At 36.4% G+C, this 15,072-nt stretch overlaps 1 protein-coding gene across 4 annotated transcripts in view; it reads left to right on the top strand.

Moving 5' to 3' along the window:
• The window catches only part of NME7 (NME/NM23 family member 7), a 166,049-nt gene that overhangs the window by 28,305 nt on the left and 122,672 nt on the right, over window positions 1-15,072 (top strand). Inside the window, exon 2 of one of the 4 annotated variants that reach the window (XM_017534100.2) lies at window positions 8,558-8,579. The exons of the other annotated variants lie outside the window; for them this stretch is intronic. The gene's annotated coding sequence lies outside the window, so the exon portion shown is untranslated. The remainder of the gene's footprint in view (window positions 1-8,557; window positions 8,580-15,072) is intronic. 4 annotated transcript variants of the gene reach the window in all.

Below are 15,072 nucleotides of genomic sequence, written 5' to 3'. Positions count from 1 at the left end.
TTTTTTTTTTTTTTTTTTTTTTTTTTTACACTGGTGAGGTTAGACCCGCCCTCGCAAAGGAAAGGTGTGTGTCCTTTCCCCCACTGAGCTCGATTGTCCCGAGTGGAGTTCAAAGTGATGTGCTGCCTGCAAAACTCTAGTGAGAGGGCTTCAGTTTGCTGGACTTTGTTGGGGTGGGACCTGCCAAGCCCTTTCATTTGTCCCTCTGCTTTCAACTCTCCCTCTTTCTGTGAAACAAGTGGTTCAGTCCAGCAAGCATTCTTGATGTTAGTTAAAACTTCTGCCAAGGTCTGTACCAACCACTGTCAGCTGGGTGGGCGGAGCTGACTCTCAGATCTGTGTTGAAATCTACCCTTTTCAGTCCAACAGCATTCTCCTGTTCTGTGGGTTGCAGAGGGCATGGCGGAAGTGTAATATCTGGACCCTAGTGCAGAGGGGGTAAGATCCCCGATCCTCCGGGCCCATTGCACTTCCCAGGTGTGGCATTGCCCCGCCCTGCTTCGGGCTACTCTCGCCCTGCTTCAGTTTGCCCTCTGTGGGCTTTTCCCACTATCCAACTAGTCCCTTTGAAATGAACCTGGTACCTCCTTTGGGATTGTGGAGATCGCTAGCCTACTGCATCTCTCTCGCTGGGAACTGTTCTCCAGAGTTGTTCCTATTTGGCCATATTGGGGGTGGGCCTGAGAGAGAATTTGTATTGGGTAATAGAAAATTAGATGGCAACACAGTGTTCTATTGTGGGAACATCAGTCTGCCCATGAAGAAACAAGGGTCCTTGTTAAACTAGGTTACTTAATAAGTTGCATAATTTTTTTTTTTTGCTGGTCATGTTTTATTTGTCCTTTTTCTTCAAACAGGATAACAGAAGATACAGGCGATAGTCAATAAAATAAAATAGATGAAACAAATTCTGAGAGACTGCGATGCCACATGCTACATTTAACGTAATTTTATTCATGCTTGCCTTGGGATGGGGAATAGATCATTCAGTAAAAACATACAGTAAAAACAAAATGTCTTACCATGTATAACTTTTAAACTACAAGAAACCTTAATTACTTCCTTGCAGACCAGTCTAACATTCTTTTTTTAAAAAAAATGAACACAGGACTTCTAGGAGCATTTTTAAATAAAGTAATTCCCTAATTAAATTTTCTTTTTTGTTTTTTTGAGACAGAGTCTCACTCTGTTGCCCAGGCTGGAGTGAAGTGGTACTATCTCGGCTCACTGCAACCTCTGCCTCCTGGATCCTAGTTCAAGCAGTTCTCCTGCCTCAACCTCCTGAGTAGCTGGAATTACAGGCATACGCCACCATGCCCAGCTAATTTTTGTATTTTTAGTAGAAATGGGGTTTCACCATGTTGGTCAGGCTGGTCCTGAACTCCTGACCTCATGATCCACCTGCTTCAGCCTCCCAAAGTGTTGGGATTACAGGCGTGAGCCACTGCACCTGACCCCTAATTAATTTTTCTTTGTAGATATATCAAGCACCTCCAAAATACAAATTCCTATACACAATGAGCATGTTACTTAAAATGAACACTTAAGTAAATTAAGCACGTGAACAGCCTTAGGATAAGCTGATGTTGTATATTCAGCTAGGTAGGCAACAAACCATAGTGCCAAATGGAAAAAGTATATTTGCAAATAAATTTTGAAAACTAAGTTAATTTTTCTAATTAAATACAGAAAATATACTGATTCGCTAAAATAAATAAGATGTAGTGTATTAACACTTCGCTATAAAGAATGCATACCAGAACATTTGTAAACAGTGAATGAGTCTTACTAGGAATAACTACAATAAATGCTGGCTAAATAGAAGTGAATATTGTGAAGCACTGTGGGTGGTATATGTTTTTCTATATCCTTTTGTTATCTTGAGGTAGATAATGTGTGTACCAAATTCAGCATTCATTTTCAGTTGCTGCTGGTATCATGTTTTAAGAAATGTGTAAACTGTGAAAACTTGAAAATACTCATGAATGAAAAATGTCCTAGGAAAAAAATAGATATTTTCACGTGATTAAGTACAGTCTCACTGTGTAAATTTCAAGGCAAGATTTGTTTCCTGTAAAACAGATCATTGTTCTATGAGAGAATGTTTGTTACTTGTCTTAGTGCATTTCTTTTGTGTCCTCCTGCGTTACATTATTTTGCTGTATTCTTTATTTTGTGTGCAAATGATATGCCAGTTAAAATGAAAACTATCTCACATGTAGAATGTCTGGATTTTAAAAACCAAGAACTAATAAAATTCTTACTAAATGACACCCTCTGATTCAAGTAAAAAATGACTTAAACACTAGTAATAAAAAAAGACAAAACACATTTCATGAAGAATACAAAGATAAAAGTTGGCTGAGTGTTTTAGTTCAGTTGTTTTAGAATGCTGCTGTATGTTTTATGAGGAATTTGACAGGAAGATTTCATAGCAGAAGGTGTTAGTGTGGCCTGTATTGACAAGTCATGTAATTTTTGCCAAGTAACTTATCTGAGCTTCTGTTTCCTCATTTTTAATGCTCCTTTGATCTCTAAAATTCTGTAAAAATCAAATTCCAAGTACAGAAATGTCCATTGTCTGGGGTTGGTCTGGTAAGACTTCATAATAACTGTTTTATTTGAGATGTTTAAAGCAAAGTTCAGCCTTGCTTTTCAGAGAGGTTTCCCTTGATACATGGTGTGTGGCATTGTTTTTTTCACTGGACAGTGATCTGCAGAAGTCAGAGAGAAAAAATTTTTGAGATTATAGGGCCCAAGGTGAAGAAGTTTAAAAAGCTCTTTCGGCTGGATGCGGTGGTGCACACCTGTAATCCCAGCACTTTGGGAGGCCAAGGTGGGTGGATCACCTGAGGTCAGCAGTTCTCAACCAGCCTGACTAACATGGTAAAACCGCATCTCTACTAAATACCAAAATATTAGCTAGGCGTAGTGGCACATGCCTGTAATCCAAACCACTTGGGAGGCTGAGGCAGGAGAATCGGTTGTACCTGGGAGGCAGAGGTTGCAGTGAGCCAAGATCGTGCCATTGCACTTCAGCCTGGGCAACAAGAGTGAGATTCTATCTCAACAACAACAATAACAACAACAACAACAAAAGGCTCTTTCTTTCTTGAAACTGGATATGTGCTTTTTAAAAATGATTCCATCTTGTTTGACCAGCTTCCTGCTTTATACTCATACTGTGGAAATGGTTCTTTTCTGGCATTTTTTCACTAGCAAAATTTAGCAGGAACTAATTTGAAAGTGCATCTTGAACATCACAGTTGGGGAAATACAGGTATTTGTGTTCTGTTCACTACATCATTGACTTTTTTCTGTAAAGACAAAAAATAATGCATCCTATTTCTGAGATACTGTCTTGAAATGACATTAAGAAACACAATCTTGGAAATATGTGTAATTCTCCTGTTGAAAATATTTTTTTTTTCAAAAGAAAACATTTGTTTTTAAACTAATTTTCTAAAAGTGTGAAAAGTGATTGCAAAAAGTGTTATACTTAGTGCTTAAAGAATTTAAGTGAAATAGGATAGTTAATTTAATAATTTACCTAATTTTTCCTTCTGTTATAATTTGTTTGCCTTTATTAATAAGAAATGCCAAGTTAGAGTTGACAAATTAGATTTATCATACATGTAGTCACTTTTTACTTGAGCTTGCCTTCTGTCTGTCTTTACGAGACAGATTTATGAAGAAGCAATAGGTCTCTGAGAACAACCTGGACAAGCTCAAAACTGGTTATGGTCACACTAAAGTAAGGTTAGTTAATATTTGACACTATTCAGTGTAAGAAAATTACTTGGTCTTTGAAAGAAGCCCTAGAGGAAGACTATTTAATAAAGGATAGGTACAAAACAAGTTAGTGCTTAAAATCTAGCCTCCGGTAATGGGATAATACAAATCTTTTCCCTGTGCTTTTATTTCTGTTGTACTTATCACAGTGGCATCTAAGTAAAGCAATGTGAATTACTATGCTTGTTTGCCCACTATGTAGGTAATATATTTTTAATGATCTGCTATGTTCTCAGAATGTTCAAGACAAATTTAAAAGTTCCTTGTTTGGAAGCCTCTTTTCACTCACCCTTACTGGAAGCAGCTGGCTTGAGGGGGCAGATTCTTAGATGATGTTGATCTCCTTCTATATATATATTTTTTTCTTCTAAAAAAAATCAGGATACATGTGCAGAATGTGTAGTTTGGTTACATAGACATATGTGTGCCATGGTGGTTTGCTGCACCTATTGACCCATCCTCTTAACTTCCCTCTTCTCAATCCCCAACCTCCAAAAGGCCCTGGTATGTGTTGTTCCTCTCTCTGTGTCTATGTGTTCTCATTGTTCAACTCCTACTTATGAGTGAGAACATGCAGTTTTCTGTTCCTGTGGTAGTTTGCTGAAGATGATGGCTTCCAGCTTCATCCATGTCCCTGCAAAGGATATGATCTCATTCCTTGTGAATCATGGTGTATATGTACCACATTTTCTTTATCCAGTCTATCATTGATGGGCATTTGGGTTGGTTCCATGTCTTTGCTATTGTAAATAGTGCTACAATAAACATGTGTGCATGTGTCTTTATAGTAGAATGATTTATATTCCATTGGGTATATACCCAGTAATGGGATTGCTGGGTGAAATGATATTTCTAGTTCTAGATCCTTGAGGAATTGTCTTCCACAATGGCTGAACTAATTTACATTCTAACCAACAATGTTAAAAGCACTCCTGTTTCTTTACAGCCTCACCAGCATCTGTTGTTTCCTGACTTTTTAATAACCACCATTCTAACTGGTGTGAGGTGGTATCTCATTGTGGTTTTGATTTGCATTTCTCTGATGATCAGTGATGTTGAGCTTTTTTTCATACGTTTGTTTGCCACATAAATGTCTTCTTTTGAGAAGTGTCTGTTCACATCATTTGCCCACTTTTGAATGGGGTTGTTTTTTTTTTCTTGTAAATATGTTTAAGTTCCTTGTAAATTCTGGATATTAGATCTTTGTCAGATGGGTAGATTGCAAAAATTTTCTCCCATTCTGTAGGTTGCCTGTTCACTCTGATGATAGTTTCTGTTGCTATGCAGCAGCTCTTTTAAGCTTAATTAGATCCCATTTGTCAGTTTTTGCTTTTGTTGCAGTTGCATTTGGCCTTTTTGTCATGAAGTCTTTGCCCATGCCTATGTCCTGAATGGTATTGCCTAGGTTTTCTTCTACGGTTTTTATGGTTTTGGGTTTTACATTTAAGTCTTTAATTCATCTTGAGTTAATTTTTGTATCAGGTGTAAGGAAGGGATACAGTTTCAGTTTTCTGAATATGGCTAGCCAGTTTTCCCAGCACCATTTACTGAATAGGAGATCCTTTCCTCATTGCTTGTTTTTGTCAGGCTTGTCAAAGATCAGATGGTTGTAGATGTGGGATGTTATTTGTGAGGTCTCTGTTCTGCTCCATTGGTCTATGTATTTGTTTTGGTACCAGTACCATGCTGTTTGGTTATTGATGCTGTTGATTTCTATTATTATGTCATTCAAGGTGAATGTAGGTACATGGAGACTCAGACTAAACTTTAGAAGCCTGTTGAACTGTAACCTTTATCATGTACATAATTTATTCCAGAATGTCTTTGAAGTCAAACAGAGGCACATACTTGGCTTGAAATAGACTGAGACCAGTTACTGACCCTTCAACATGCAAATCATGAAAATAAGACTTCTAGTTAGGTCAGGACATTTCTCCATCATGCATTATATAATCCATTTAGCAAGATTTTAAAAAAAGGAGCACTTTTGTATGAACGAAAATATTTTCCTCCTATTGTGAAGTAGTTTTTTCCCAAAATACAGCATTACAAAATGCAATGCACATTTTTTCGATGCATTGTTAGAATTGTAAGTCTGACAAGTATGGCCTGGCTTTTATTGTTGTGGTTGTGTTGGTTTTTAAAACCTGATTTGTCTTAATAGGGGGTGAAATTGAAAGAATACAGTTGTTGGTTCTGGAAATCGAGCAAACAGTGCAGCTTATATATAGGCTGCTTAGTCCAGTGTCCCTCAGAAGGATGTTTCCATCCCTTCTTGCCACAATTAAGGAGAGTGGCCAAGAGCAGGAGGTCTGGAGTCAAGGTGTCTGGGTTCACCTCTGTTTATAAGCTGTGTGATCTTGGCAAATTTCTTTTTTAAAAAAATTTAAATTTTTATGGGTACATGATAGGTATATATATTTATGGGGTTCATGAGATAGTTTGATACAGACATGCAATGTGAAATAAGCACATCATGGGGAATAGGTTCTCTGTCCCCTGAAGCATTTATCCTTTTGATCCATTTAGCCTTTTGTTACAAACAATGCAGTTACAGTCTTTAAGTTATTTTAAAATGTACAATTCAGTTATTATTGGCTATAGTTACCCTGCTGTGCTATCAAATAGTAGGTCCTAGTCATTCTTTCTATTTTTTTAATATTTTTTTGTACTCGTTATCCATTCCCACCACCCCTACAGCCTCCCACTATCCTTCCCAGCTTCTGGTAACCATCTTTCTACTCTCTATGTCCATGAGTTCAATTGTTTTGATATTTTAGATCCTACAAATAAGTAAGAACATAGGAGGTTTGTCTTTCTGTGCCTAGCTTATTTCACTTAATCTAATAATCTCCAGTTTCATCCCTATTTTTGCAAATGACTGGGTCTCATTCTTTTTTTATGGCTGAATGGTACTTCATTGTGTACCCTGCAGTGGGATTGCTGGGTCGTATGTTAGCCCAATTTTTAGTTTTTTGAGAAACCTCCAACTGTTCTCCATAGTGGATATGCTAATTTACATTCCCAAAAACAGTGTACAAGGATTCCCTTTTTCTCCACATCCTCACCAGCATTTGTTATTGCCTGTCTTTTGAATAAGAGCCATTTTAACTAGGATAAGATTATAACTCATTGTAGTTTTGATTGTATTTCTCTGATGATCAGTGATGTTTAACACCTTTTCATATGCCTATTTTTCATTTGTATGTCTTCTTTTAAGAAATGTCTATTCAGATCTTTTGCCCATTTTTTAGTCAGATTATTAGATTTTTTCCTGTAAAGTTTTTGAGCTCCTTGTATATGCTGGTTATTAATCTCTTATCAGATAGATAGTTTGAAAATATTTTCTCCCATTCTGTAGATTGTCTCTTCACTTTGTTGATTGTATTTTTTTGCTATGCAGAAGGTTTTTAACTTGATGTAATCCCATTTGTCCCTTTTTGCTTTGGTTGCCTATGTTTGTGGGGTAGTGCTCAAGAAGTTTTTGCGCAGACCAATGTCCTAGAGATTTTTCCCCAATATTTTCTTGTAGTTGTTTCATAGTTTGGAGTGGGAGAGTGGGTGATAATGCAGTGTTCTTCAAAGGCTCTTGACCTTATTTGTAGGTATGAAATGGGTTGGAGGGTCTCTATCAGTGTTAATAAAAAGGTAGAATAGACCAGAATAGAAAATATCTTAGTACACAGCACATAGTAAGGATACATATTGCTGTGAGAAATTCTTCAGTAATATTTTTACATGCATGTGTGCATTGGGTCATGGTGTGAACTTATTACTGTAATAATCAAACGTTTGAAGCCACTGTTATAGGGGACTTTTAAACATATTGCAAAAGGAATGATAAACTAATAAGTAGGTGTTCCTAAATTGTACGCACTGTCTGTGATTTTTGGAAGTAATTTTAATAATGACTCAATTACTTCTCAGTTAGGTCTAACCTAAGCTCCTTCAACTGTCTTAATTCAACTTTTGAAACATTTTCAATTCTTACCCTCTGTGCATTCTTTGTAGAATCGAGACCAAACTGATTTTCCATTGTTAGTAGTGACTTCCTCTGATTTCTTATCTCTGTCTGCTTTTCTGCTCAGTTGTACCTTATAGACAGGTTAACTTTTTCACTATCTCCCATCTCTGTTGCTCTTTTGACTGATCCAGAACTCTTGATTCTGATGTTTTTTCTTGATTCAGTGCTTTTGGTGTCTAAAATGAGTGTTGAATTTTGACATCAGACAAACCTTTGTTTGAATCCCAAGTCTAGTTCTGACTAGCTGTTTATCTTTGTAATATCTGGACAGTTAATGTTTCTGCACCTCTGTTTTCCCAATGGTGAAAATAGTAGGAGTCACTCAATTACAGGTTTCTTGTGAGGATTAACTGAAATATGTATTAAATATACTTGACACACTATTAGTTTAGTTCCCTTTCCCTCGCTACCTGCTTAGTTTAGTACTCGGTTCTAACTACCATGAGAGGTAAATAAGATTTGTAAAAGTTAATTAAAATAGTAACAATTTACAGAACACTAAAAGTCTTAAGCATTGGCGACCAGATATAAACAGTGGATCCCACTGATTCATGAAAGCTAATGATAGCTGGTACCCTAAAAATACAAAACAGTAAAGATACTACCTGCCATTCCTTGCTTTTCTTTTTTCTTTTTCTTTAAGCATTGTGCTTGATCCTTATAGGTGAGTATATTTCTGCCAGTATGTGTTGAGTTGATAACTTATCTTAACTTTTCTATATCCTCTTGTGGCCTTACTAGGATACAAGGTCCCTGGAAGAGGGTAAGAGACTTTCACTTGTTAAGGGTCTCCATTGCATTGGAGCAAAAATGCAATGGTATTATCAAAACTTCTATTTAGAAATTTTGCAATTTATTAGTGAAAAGCAGTAAAGGTAATTTTACACTGTAACCTGTATTCAGAAATACTCATCTTTGCTTACTATGTACACAAGTACATATACTCACACAAACTCATCCTTTACCCCAAGTGCTTATAAATTGGGAGGAGTACCTTTCCTTCCATATTAATATTTTATTTCGTTTCCTCTGAAATTATAAATTGGCGAGCTTAGATAATGAGTATGCTTTACAGTTTTTCTGTCTTCCCCCAGGCTTATTACTATCAAGAATTTAAAAATTAGATGTGAATAGATTCCTTAAATAGACACTTTACTTCATTTGAGAGCCATGGAATGGAGATTTAGATAGTTTATTTGAAAAAAAATTCTGTGCTTTATTTTTGATACCAGAGAAGCCTTGAACCAAGATGCTTTCTCATCTGTGCATATTTATTCCTTTTAAATAAAATATAAAACTCTTCTGCTTTTCTTTGTGGAATTGAAGGCAGGAAATTTTACTATTACTTTATAAATATTCATATAGATCCTTAGATTCCTGCTTGGTACTGGAAACTTAGCCACATAATTAATTTTATATCTTAGAATTGCTAAATGGCAATGTATGATACCTGCTGTTTTGGACATATAGATTGCTATTAAATATAATGTCTAATATGACTTTTAATATTATACTATGTGAATGTGAATACTTTTTATTATTTTCCATAACACCTTTGGTGCCTGTAACAAGTCAAAACACAACTTTTAATTTCTTACATCTACAATTTTCAACAATAATTTTGTTAATTAATGTAATTTATTATTTTTTCAGTTGTACCTTTCCTTTCAGAAGTTTAAATTATAAAACTAATGATGAATGTGTAACAGATAGAGTTATAAAATTTAACAAGAAAATTGTGACTAAAACTTTTATTGACAAAAACAGATCCATAACTGTTTGAACCCCCAAAAGGTAGGAATTGTACTTTAGCTCGGATTTATTAATATTATATATCCTTTACAAAAATTACTTAGTATTACATGTTCAATAGTTTTTATTTTCATTTGTAAATATAAGTTTAGTCATTTTCTGTCCATCACAAATTCCTTTTTCCTTCATACTGATTTTTTCTGCAAAGACCTTTAAAAAACTACTTACCTAGGATTAGTTGCAGCTGAGGCTGCATCATTACAAATCCAAAGAGGTTCTTCTTGTATGTCAGAGAAAGATCAATGAGGGAGATGAGTGTGTGCAGTGCAGTTCTAGAGTCACGGGTGGACCTATAAACCACCATCATTGCTCTGGGAGACATAGGCAAAAGAAATCCTAAGTGCTTTATGTAAACAAAATCATTTAATCCCCATAGCCACCTTATGAGGAAAGTACTATTTCTGTTTTACAGATGGGGAAAATGAGGCTTAGAGAGATTAACTGTCTTGCCCAGGTCTGTCTGACTATAGAGCCCATGCTTTTGGACTCTCTCAGATATTCCTCCCTAATCTTACCCTGCAAAAACCCTTTATAGTTTCCTGGCTCCTGTCTTTAAGCAACACATGTCAGGGCCATGTTACTTGCTGTAGGCTGCCAGCAAATGATAGCAGCAATAGCAACAGCAGCAGCAGATTTACCAGACTGATGTGCTCATTGCACTCAGCAATACTAGTAGTACCAGGCTCAGTTGGTATTCGTTGATTGATTATCATAGTATCATCAGGAATGGAATGGCTTTCTGGTTAGTATTATTGAAATATGTGAGGCCAAGGTGCAATTATGCTTGGTTACATAAGCTTAGTTAAACTCATTCTTGAACTGAGAGACTGGCTTTTTAAAGTACATCTGTATGGAAAAGATTGTTAATTTTATATGGGCCTTCCTGTAAACAGTAGCAGAGAGAGGTGGTGGTGTGATTCAGTTCTCCAAAGACTTGGTTACCCTTCAAATATAATTTCACTTGGAATTTCAATATTGGTCAAAATTTCCAGAAAATCACCCATTTTATGTTATAAAACTTATATAATTTTACATTCCACTCAATAACATATATATGCATGTTATAATGTAAAATGTTTACATTACTTACCGTTGAGTAAGACTGTTGCTGTAGGAAAGTTCTCTGTCTCTAGACAGAGACCTTAAGACTTTAAGACACTAAGGCTTCTGAGTTTAATAATACCACATTGTCCACTTCAAGTCACTTTGAGACTTCTGGGTATAATAATACACATTTTCCTTTAAGACTTTAAGATTTCTGGAACAAAGTGTGATTATGTGTGAGGGATTATGTATAACTTACCTTTATAATGTTCAAAAGAGGAATAATGATTTGACTTCTTTAAGAAAGTCTCTTTTTGATGTAGTATAATCTTTAAATGCTTCCCACAAAGTACTTTTGATGGAAGCCAAAATCTTCGAGGAAGAAGGAACTAATGGTTGTTCATGTAATCATCAGGTGGTGGCATTTTCATCAGAGTATCTGTGACAGACAGCTTGAGGTGTATCTATGTGCTAGTAAAGTGTTTGTTTCTCCCTCTTGAGTTGGCCCTGGAAGGCTGTTGATTTGGAAATATCGGATTCATAGGTAGTGTAGTTTCCAGCTTTGGCTCAGTTCTTTACCAGGTCTGTGACCTTATGCTAGTCATTTATATTCTCTGGAGCTCAGTTTCTTTATCCATAAAGTGAAGAGTTTAAACAAAACTAAATCCAGCTTTAACACCATTTTAGGAAAAAAAAAGGAAAGGGAACCAAGTTCCTCTTTTTTCCTAGATTTGACTCAACAAAGCTGAAAGTAAATTTTCTTTAAATTTCAAAAGTGGCTTTGGTCTGGATGGCGTGTGTGTGTGTGTGTGTGTGTGTGTGTGTGTGTGTGTGCGCGCGCGCATGTGTGTCGGGCAGGTAGTTGAAAAGCCAACCTGACTGTGATGTTTTATCCACGTCCGGATGTACCACTGTTATATCTCTAGACACATCTTTTAACTCTAGGATGCAAACACAGTTCTTATTGTAAAAGTAAAGCAGAAAGTTAAGTTTAAATCAAGTTTTAATATAATTTGTACTTGGAGCAATAAGCTTTTTCTCACAGAGGAAACAGCAGGGACTTGGGAGTGAGTTTCCAAAAGCTCTACCGAACAAGCGCAGGTTTGAGCTCACTTTTGTACCTGTTTCTCTGCCCCTTGGTGGGCTCCCTCTGCCAGCTTCTTAGGCTTCTCAATCACTTGCCTACTTGACTTCAGACTCAGCACATATGTTAGGAGTTATAACAACACAGTGAATGTTGGTTTCATTTCAGTGGGCTTCCTGTCTTTCTGGATCTTGGATCCTCATATCCCAGCCACCTTAAAAGCTCTCTAAATCTTTGATATTCTACTTTTCTAGTTGTTCTTAGAAGTAGAATTGGTTTGCTGTAAGCTACTTTGTCATAGCCAGAGGCAATAGTTCCTCAGTTTATTTTCTTTCTATTAAAACTGTTTTCTGGATAGAGTATAGTGCAAAATTCTGCTGCCCAATTCAGAAGAGTGTGATTGGCAGATTTGGTGGATAGGGCTAGATGGATAAATGGAAGTACCAGGTTTCATTGATTTTTCATTTGCTTTAGTTAGATGTGTAATTTCTTCTATTTTATATTTATTTTAGTGAAGGCAATATATGCATATTTTTCTTGTACTTTAGATTCCGAGGTACATGTGCAGATCATGCAGGATTGTTGCATAAATTTATACATGGCAAGGTGGTTTGCTGCCTCCATCCCTCTGTCACCTATATCTGGCATTTCTCCTCATGTTATCCCTCCCCAACCTTCCCTCTCTGCTGTCTCTCCCCAGCACCCCCCAAAAGACCCCAGTGTGTAATGCTTCCCTCCCTGTGTGCATGTGTACTCATTTTTCACCTGACTATGAGTGAGAACATGCAGTGTTTGGTTTTCTGTTCTTGTGTCAGTTTGCTGAGAATGATGGTTTCCAGATTCATCCATGTCCCTACAAAAGATACAAACTCATCGTTTTTTATGGCTGCATAGTATTCCATGGTGTATATGTGCCACATTTTCCTTGTCCAGTCTATCATTGATGGGCATTTGGGTTGGTTCCAGGTCTTTGCTATTGTAAGCAGTACCTCAGTGAACATATGTGTGCATGTGTGTTTATAATAGAACGATTTATAATCCTTTGGGTATATACCCAGTAATGGGATTGCTGGGTCAAATGAAATTTCTATTTCTAGGTCCTTGAGGAATCGCCACACTGTCTTCCACAATGGTTGAACTAATGTACACTCCCACCAACAGTGTAAAAGTGTTCCTATTTCTCCACATCCTCTCCAGCATCTGTTGTCTCCAGATTTTTAATGATCGCTATTCTAACTGGTGTAAAATGGTATCTTGATGTGGTTTTGATTTGTGTTTCTCTAATGACCAGTGATTATAAGCATTTTTTCATATGTTTGTTGGCCTCATGTATGTCTGCTTTTGAAAAATGTCTGTTCATCTCCTTCACCCTTTGGAATGGATTTGTTTGGTTTTTTTCTTGTAAATCTGTTTTGGTTCTTTGTAGATTCTGGATATTAGCCCTTTGTCAGATGGGTATATTGCAAAAATTTTTCCCAATCTCTTGGTTGTCGGTTCACTCTAATGATTGTTTCTTTTGCTGTACAGCAGCTCTGGAGTTTAATTTGTCCGTTTTGGCTTTTGTTACCAATGTTTTTGGTGTTTTAGTCATGAATTCCTTGCCTATGCCTATGTCCTGAATGGTTTTGCCTAGGTTTTCTTCTAGAGTTTTATGGTGTTAGGTCTTATGTTTAAGTCTTTATCCCTCTGGAGTTAATTTCAGTGTAAGCTGTCAGGAAGGAGTCCAGTTTCAGCTTTCTGCACATGGCTAGCCAGTTTTCTCACTACCATTTATTAAATGGAATTCTTTCCCCATTGCTTGTTTTTGTCCTGTTTGTCAAAGATCAGATGATTGTAGATGTGTGGTATTGCCTCTGAGGCCTCTGTTCTGTTCCATTGGTCTATATCTCTGTTTTGGTATCAGTACCATGCTGTTTTGATTACTGTAGCCTTGTAGTATAGTTTGAAGTCAGGTAGCATGATGCCTTCAGCTTTGTTCTTTTTGCTTAGGGGTTGACTTGGCTATGCGGGCTCTCTTTTGGTTCCATATGAAGTTTAAAGTGGTTTTTTCCAGTTCTGTGAAAAGGGTAATTGGTAGCTTTATCGGGATAGCATTGAATCTATAAATTACTTTGGGCAGTATGGCCATTTTCATGATATTGATCCTTCCTAACCATGAACATGGAACGTTTTTCTGTCTGTTTGTGTCCTCTCTTATTTCGTTGAGCAGTGGTTTGTAGCTCTCCTTGAAGAGGTCCTTCACGTCCTTTGTTAGTTGTATTCCTAGGTATTTTATTCTCTTTGTAGCAATTGTGAATGGGAGTTCGCTCTTGATTTGGCTCACTGTTAGTCTGTTATTGGTGTATAGGAATGCATGTGATTTTTGCACGTTGATTTTGTATCCTGAGATTTTGCTGAATGAAGTTGCTTATCAATTTAAGGAGATTTTGGGCTGAGACAATGGGGTCTTCTAATTATACAATCATGTCTTCTGCAAATACAGACAATTTGACTTCCTCCTTTCCTAATTGAAAACCCTTTATTTCTTTTTCTTGCCTGGTTGCTCTGACTAGAACTTCCAATACTATATTGAATTGGAGTGGTGAGAGAGGGCTTCCTTGCCTAGTGCCAGATTTCAAAGGGAAGGGTTCCAGTTTTTGCCCATTCAGTAGATATTGGCCATGAGTTTGTCGTAAATAGCTTTTATTATTTTGAGATACGTTCCATCGATACATAGTTTATTGAGAGTTTTTAGCATAAAGGGCTGTTGAATTTTGTTGAAACCTGAGGGCAATGTTTTAATTATGTATTTAAATAAATATTTTAGTCTGAATAGTAAAAAATCTGATAATCTAATATTTAAATTTTTATTTATAGATGAATACAATACTAGAATGCACGGTGAAACCTACACTTAAAAAAGCTGTGTTGTTATAATCAATATGAAAAATATATATGATGAAAGGCTTTTACAAATAGTATGTCATAGTATGTCTCTTATTTTACATGTATTTTCTCTTGCATTATCAGCATGGTTTAAATGTGTCTTTGGACAATTGTGGGAAAAATAAAAGTGTCTTAAAAACTACTCATCTGCATTATAGTTTGTGGATATATCATAAACATAATTAGACATGCAACTTCTACCATTTTAAGTCAATTATTAACATAAAGAAGAACCCCCAAATTTACCCTAACCAGAGCATCAGATGGCAAATCTAGAATTAGCAGTGAAACTCCTAGATTCCCTTCTTCCCTGTGCTTTTATTAGCTTATTATAATGAAGGACCTTTGGGGTGGGGGGTATTTTTACTCACATATATAATGGGAAATCCTG

Source organism: Cebus imitator, unplaced genomic scaffold, assembly GCF_001604975.1.
Source record: "Cebus imitator isolate Cc_AM_T3 unplaced genomic scaffold, Cebus_imitator-1.0 Scaffold84, whole genome shotgun sequence".
In the NCBI taxonomy this organism is placed as follows: domain Eukaryota; kingdom Metazoa; phylum Chordata; class Mammalia; order Primates; family Cebidae; genus Cebus; species Cebus imitator.
This window is presented reverse-complemented; position numbering and strand designations above follow the sequence as displayed.